We start from the raw sequence: 7,500 nt of genomic DNA, 5'->3' as shown, positions 1-7,500 counted from the left end.
ATGGCAGTTACTGACAGTGCCTGGCGTGGGTTACTTGTCTCCGTTGTCGAGAGGGGAAGACGACCCATGTATATGTAAAGGGCGATTTTTTTAGCAACCGTTAAGGCTGTTTTTCCCCTTCACTTGTATCGAGAGGGAAGCAAAGAACATGTATGGCGTGTACGTTTTTTTACGAATTTTCATTAGCAATCTAACGACATGAATTGCGAAGACGTTTTTTGAACAATTGTATTCCTTTCCCAAAACATCGAGTGTTAGTGTATAAAACCGCTAGAGAAAATAAATTGGCAGGCGAAACTTAAAAAGGAGAGACCCATGAACAGCATGGCCAGGCGGCTCACCTCGACGTTTTTCCCCCGAGCAAAGTCCGCCGAGACCCCCTGTATCCCACGGGGATGTACTGGCGTGCACTTAAAGGTTGATGCCGCTCTGTTACTTGGGAAACGAACCACAAGCCAAATCCAGCTAATTTGTGAATGACTTAGCTCTCCTGCTTTCTCGAGAACGTGCTTTTTTCGTCGGATGAAACTTCCACAGGCTTTTCCAGCAGATTTGCACCTGCACTCAAAAAAGTCAAAATTTTTACACATAGACCCCATCAAACGGGAGAAATTGGCCCGGATTGCTCTCATGTGCGTTACGGGGCATCGTTTCTCTCGCGCCGAATTCTCTCGAGCTGGGAAATCGCTCATTTTTGCGTCGCCAAATATCGTACGAACGCCGTGAAACTTCCACAGGCTTTTTCAGCAGATTTGCACCTGCACTCAAAAAAGTCAAAATTTTTACACATAGACCCCATCAAACGGGAGAAATTGGCCCGGATTGCTCTCATGTGCGTTACGGGGCATCGTTTCTCTCGCGCCGAATTCCATCGAGCTGGGAAATCGCTCATTTTTGCGTCGCCAAATATCGTACGAACGCCGTGAAACTTCCACAGGCTTTTTCAGCAGATTTGCACCTGCACTCAAAAAAGTCAAAATTTTTACACATAGACCCCATCAAACGGGAGAAATTGGCCCGGATTGCTCTCATGTGCGTTACGGGGCATCGTTTCTCTCGCGCCGAATTCTCTCGAGCTGGGAAATCGCTCATTTTTGCGTCGCCAAATATCGTACGAACGCCGTGAAACTTCCACAGGCTTTTTCAGCAGATTTGCACGTGCACTCAAAAAAGTCAAAATTTTTACACATAGACCCCATCAAACGGGAGAAATTGGCCCGGATTGCTCTCATGTGCGTTACGGGGCATCGTTTCTGTCGCGCCGAATTCCATCGAGCTGGGAAATCGCTCATTTTTGCGTCGCCAAATATCGTACGAACGCCGTGAAACTTCCACAGGCTTTTTCAGCAGATTTGCACGTGCACTCAAAAAAGTCAAAATTTGTACACATAGACCCCATCAAACGGGAGAAATTGGCCCGGATTGCTCTCATGTGCGTTACGGGGCATCGTTTCTCTCGCGCCGAATTCTCTCGAGCTGGGAAATCGCTCATTTTTGCGTCGCCAAATATCGTACGAACGCCGTGAAACTTCCACAGGCTTTTTCAGCAGATTTGCACCTGCACTCAAAAAAGTCAAAATTTTTACACATAGACCCCATCAAACGGGAGAAATTGGCCCGGATTGCTCTCATGTGCGTTACGGGGCATCGTTTCTGTCGCGCCGAATTCCATCGAGCTGGGAAATCGCTCATTTTTGCGTCGCCAAATATCGTACGAACGCCGTGAAACTTCCACAGGCTTTTCCAGCAGATTTGCACGTGCACTCAAAAAAGTCAAAATTTTTACACATAGACCCCATCAAACGGGAGAAATTGGCCCGGATTGCTCTCATGTGCGTTACGGGGCATCGTTTCTCTCGCGCCGAATTCTCTCGAGCTGGGAAATCGCTCATTTTTGCGTCGCCAAATATCGTACGAACGCCGTGAAACTTCCACAGGCTTTTTCAGCAGATTTGCACGTGCACTCAAAAAAGTCAAAATTTTTACACATAGACCCCATCAAACGGGAGAAATTGGCCGGGATTGCTCTCATGTGCGTTACGGGGCATCGTTTCTCTCGCTCCGAATTCCATCGAGCTGGGAAATCGCTCATTTTTGCGTCGCCAAATATCGTACGAACGCCGTGAAACTTCCACAGGCTTTTTCAGCAGATTTGCACGTGCACTCAAAAAAGTCAAAATTTTTACACATAGACCCCATCAAACGGGAGAAATTGGCCGGGATTGCTCTCATGTGCGTTACGGGGCATCGTTTCTCTCGCGCCGAATTCCATCGAGCTGGGAAATCGCTCATTTTTGCGTCGCCAAATATCGTACGAACGCCGTGAAACTTCCACAGGCTTTTTCAGCAGATTTGCACGTGCACTCAAAAAAGTCAAAATTTTTACACATAGACCCCATCAAACGGGAGAAATTGGCCGGGATTGCTCTCATGTGCGTTACGGGGCATCGTTTCTCTCGCGCCGAATTCCATCGAGCTGGGAAATCGCTCATTTTTGCGTCGCCAAATATCGTACGAACGCCGTGAAACTTCCACAGGCTTTTCCAGCAGATTGGCACGTGCACTCAAAAAAGTCAAAATTTGTACACATAGACCCCATCAAACGGGAGAAATTGGCCGGGATTGCTCTCATGTGCGTTACGGGGCATCGTTTCTCTCGCTCCGAATTCCATCGAGCTGGGAAATCGCTCATTTTTGCGTCGCCAAATATCGTACGAACGCCGTGAAACTTCCACAGGCTTTTCCAGCAGATTTGCACCTGCACTCAAAAAAGTCAAAATTTTTACACATAGACCCCATCAAACGGGAGAAATTGGCCCGGATTGCTCTCATGTGCGTTACGGGGCATCGTTTCTCTCGCGCCGAATTCTCTCGAGCTGGGAAATCGCTCATTTTTGCGTCGCCAAATATCGTACGAACGCCGTGAAACTTCCACAGGCTTTTTCAGCAGATTTGCACCTGCACTCAAAAAAGTCAAAATTTTTACACATAGACCCCATCAAACGGGAGAAATTGGCCCGGATTGCTCTCATGTGCGTTACGGGGCATCGTTTCTCTCGCGCCGAATTCCATCGAGCTGGGAAATCGCTCATTTTTGCGTCGCCAAATATCGTACGAACGCCGTGAAACTTCCACAGGCTTTTTCAGCAGATTTGCACGTGCACTCAAAAAAGTCAAAATTTTTACACATAGACCCCATCAAACGGGAGAAATTGGCCCGGATTGCTCTCATGTGCGTTACGGGGCATCGTTTCTCTCGCGCCGAATTCTCTCGAGCTGGGAAATCGCTCATTTTTGCGTCGCCAAATATCGTACGAACGCCGTGAAACTTCCACAGGCTTTTTCAGCAGATTTGCACGTGCACTCAAAAAAGTCAAAATTTGTACACATAGACCCCATCAAACGGGAGAAATTGGCCGGGATTGCTCTCATGTGCGTTACGGGGCATCGTTTCTCTCGCTCCGAATTCCATCGAGCTGGGAAATCGCTCATTTTTGCGTCGCCAAATATCGTACGAACGCCGTGAAACTTCCACAGGCTTTTTCAGCAGATTTGCACGTGCACTCAAAAAAGTCAAAATTTGTACACATAGACCCCATCAAACGGGAGAAATTGGCCGGGATTGCTCTCATGTGCGTTACGGGGCATCGTTTCTCTCGCGCCGAATTCCATCGAGCTGGGAAATCGCTCATTTTTGCGTCGCCAAATATCGTACGAACGCCGTGAAACTTCCACAGGCTTTTCCAGCAGATTTGCACGTGCACTCAAAAAAGTCAAAATTTTTACACATAGACCCCATCAAACGGGAGAAATTGGCCCGGATTGCTCTCATGTGCGTTACGGGGCATCGTTTCTCTCGCGCCGAATTCTCTCGAGCTGGGAAATCGCTCATTTTTGCGTCGCCAAATATCGTACGAACGCCGTGAAACTTCCACAGGCTTTTTCAGCAGATTTGCACCTGCACTCAAAAAAGTCAAAATTTTTACACATAGACCCCATCAAACGGGAGAAATTGGCCCGGATTGCTCTCATGTGCGTTACGGGGCATCGTTTCTCTCGCTCCGAATTCCATCGAGCTTGGAAATCGCTCATTTTTGCGTCGCCAAATATCGTACGAACGCCGTGAAACTTCCACAGGCTTTTCCAGCAGATTTGCACCTGCACTCAAAAAAGTCAAAATTTTTACACATAGACCCCATCAAACGGGAGAAATTGGCCCGGATTGCTCTCATGTGCGTTACGGGGCATCGTTTCTGTCGCGCCGAATTCCATCGAGCTGGGAAATCGCTCATTTTTGCGTCGCCAAATATCGTACGAACGCCGTGAAACTTCCACAGGCTTTTCCAGCAGATTGGCACGTGCACTCAAAAAAGTCAAAATTTGTACACATAGACCCCATCAAACGGGAGAAATTGGCCGGGATTGCTCTCATGTGCGTTACGGGGCATCGTTTCTCTCGCTCCGAATTCCATCGAGCTGGGAAATCGCTCATTTTTGCGTCGCCAAATATCGTACGAACGCCGTGAAACTTCCACAGGCTTTTTCAGCAGATTTGCACGTGCACTCAAAAAAGTCAAAATTTGTACACATAGACCCCATCAAACGGGAGAAATTGGCCGGGATTGCTCTCATGTGCGTTACGGGGCATCGTTTCTCTCGCGCCGAATTCCATCGAGCTGGGAAATCGCTCATTTTTGCGTCGCCAAATATCGTACGAACGCCGTGAAACTTCCACAGGCTTTTCCAGCAGATTTGCACGTGCACTCAAAAAAGTCAAAATTTTTACACATAGACCCCATCAAACGGGAGAAATTGGCCCGGATTGCTCTCATGTGCGTTACGGGGCATCGTTTCTCTCGCGCCGAATTCTCTCGAGCTGGGAAATCGCTCATTTTTGCGTCGCCAAATATCGTACGAACGCCGTGAAACTTCCACAGGCTTTTTCAGCAGATTTGCACCTGCACTCAAAAAAGTCAAAATTTTTACACATAGACCCCATCAAACGGGAGAAATTGGCCCGGATTGCTCTCATGTGCGTTACGGGGCATCGTTTCTCTCGCTCCGAATTCCATCGAGCTTGGAAATCGCTCATTTTTGCGTCGCCAAATATCGTACGAACGCCGTGAAACTTCCACAGGCTTTTCCAGCAGATTTGCACCTGCACTCAAAAAAGTCAAAATTTTTACACATAGACCCCATCAAACGGGAGAAATTGGCCCGGATTGCTCTCATGTGCGTTACGGGGCATCGTTTCTGTCGCGCCGAATTCCATCGAGCTGGGAAATCGCTCATTTTTGCGTCGCCAAATATCGTACGAACGCCGTGAAACTTCCACAGGCTTTTCCAGCAGATTGGCACGTGCACTCGAAAAAGTCAAAATTTGTACACATAGACCCCATCAAACGGGAGAAATTGGCCCGGATTGCTCTCATGTGCGTTACGGGGCATCGTTTCTCTCGCGCCGAATTCTCTCGAGCTGGGAAATCGCTCATTTTTGCGTCGCCAAATATCGTACGAACGCCGTGAAACTTCCACAGGCTTTTTCAGCAGATTTGCACCTGCACTCAAAAAAGTCAAAATTTTTACACATAGACCCCATCAAACGGGAGAAATTGGCCCGGATTGCTCTCATGTGCGTTACGGGGCATCGTTTCTGTCGCGCCGAATTCCATCGAGCTGGGAAATCGCTCATTTTTGCGTCGCCAAATATCGTACGAACGCCGTGAAACTTCCACAGGCTTTTCCAGCAGATTTGCACGTGCACTCAAAAAAGTCAAAATTTTTACACATAGACCCCATCAAACGGGAGAAATTGGCCCGGATTGCTCTCATGTGCGTTACGGGGCATCGTTTCTCTCGCGCCGAATTCTCTCGAGCTGGGAAATCGCTCATTTTTGCGTCGCCAAATATCGTACGAACGCCGTGAAACTTCCACAGGCTTTTTCAGCAGATTTGCACGTGCACTCAAAAAAGTCAAAATTTTTACACATAGACCCCATCAAACGGGAGAAATTGGCCGGGATTGCTCTCATGTGCGTTACGGGGCATCGTTTCTCTCGCTCCGAATTCCATCGAGCTGGGAAATCGCTCATTTTTGCGTCGCCAAATATCGTACGAACGCCGTGAAACTTCCACAGGCTTTTTCAGCAGATTTGCACGTGCACTCAAAAAAGTCAAAATTTTTACACATAGACCCCATCAAACGGGAGAAATTGGCCGGGATTGCTCTCATGTGCGTTACGGGGCATCGTTTCTCTCGCGCCGAATTCCATCGAGCTGGGAAATCGCTCATTTTTGCGTCGCCAAATATCGTACGAACGCCGTGAAACTTCCACAGGCTTTTCCAGCAGATTGGCACGTGCACTCAAAAAAGTCAAAATTTGTACACATAGACCCCATCAAACGGGAGAAATTGGCCGGGATTGCTCTCATGTGCGTTACGGGGCATCGTTTCTCTCGCTCCGAATTCCATCGAGCTGGGAAATCGCTCATTTTTGCGTCGCCAAATATCGTACGAACGCCGTGAAACTTCCACAGGCTTTTCCAGCAGATTTGCACCTGCACTCAAAAAAGTCAAAATTTTTACACATAGACCCCATCAAACGGGAGAAATTGGCCCGGATTGCTCTCATGTGCGTTACGGGGCATCGTTTCTCTCGCGCCGAATTCTCTCGAGCTGGGAAATCGCTCATTTTTGCGTCGCCAAATATCGTACGAACGCCGTGAAACTTCCACAGGCTTTTTCAGCAGATTTGCACCTGCACTCAAAAAAGTCAAAATTTTTACACATAGACCCCATCAAACGGGAGAAATTGGCCCGGATTGCTCTCATGTGCGTTACGGGGCATCGTTTCTCTCGCGCCGAATTCCATCGAGCTGGGAAATCGCTCATTTTTGCGTCGCCAAATATCGTACGAACGCCGTGAAACTTCCACAGGCTTTTTCAGCAGATTTGCACGTGCACTCAAAAAAGTCAAAATTTTTACACATAGACCCCATCAAACGGGAGAAATTGGCCCGGATTGCTCTCATGTGCGTTACGGGGCATCGTTTCTCTCGCGCCGAATTCTCTCGAGCTGGGAAATCGCTCATTTTTGCGTCGCCAAATATCGTACGAACGCCGTGAAACTTCCACAGGCTTTTTCAGCAGATTTGCACGTGCACTCAAAAAAGTCAAAATTTGTACACATAGACCCCATCAAACGGGAGAAATTGGCCGGGATTGCTCTCATGTGCGTTACGGGGCATCGTTTCTCTCGCTCCGAATTCCATCGAGCTGGGAAATCGCTCATTTTTGCGTCGCCAAATATCGTACGAACGCCGTGAAACTTCCACAGGCTTTTTCAGCAGATTTGCACGTGCACTCAAAAAAGTCAAAATTTTTACACATAGACCCCATCAAACGGGAGAAATTGGCCGGGATTGCTCTCATGTGCGTTACGGGGCATCGTTTCTCTCGCGCCGAATTCCATCGAGCTGGGAAATCGCTCATTTTTGCGT

Source organism: Lampetra planeri, chromosome 4, assembly GCF_965212315.1.
Source record: "Lampetra planeri chromosome 4, kcLamPlan1.2.h2, whole genome shotgun sequence".
In the NCBI taxonomy this organism is placed as follows: Eukaryota; Metazoa; Chordata; class Hyperoartia; order Petromyzontiformes; family Petromyzontidae; genus Lampetra; species Lampetra planeri.
Note: the sequence above shows the minus strand (reverse complement) of the source record.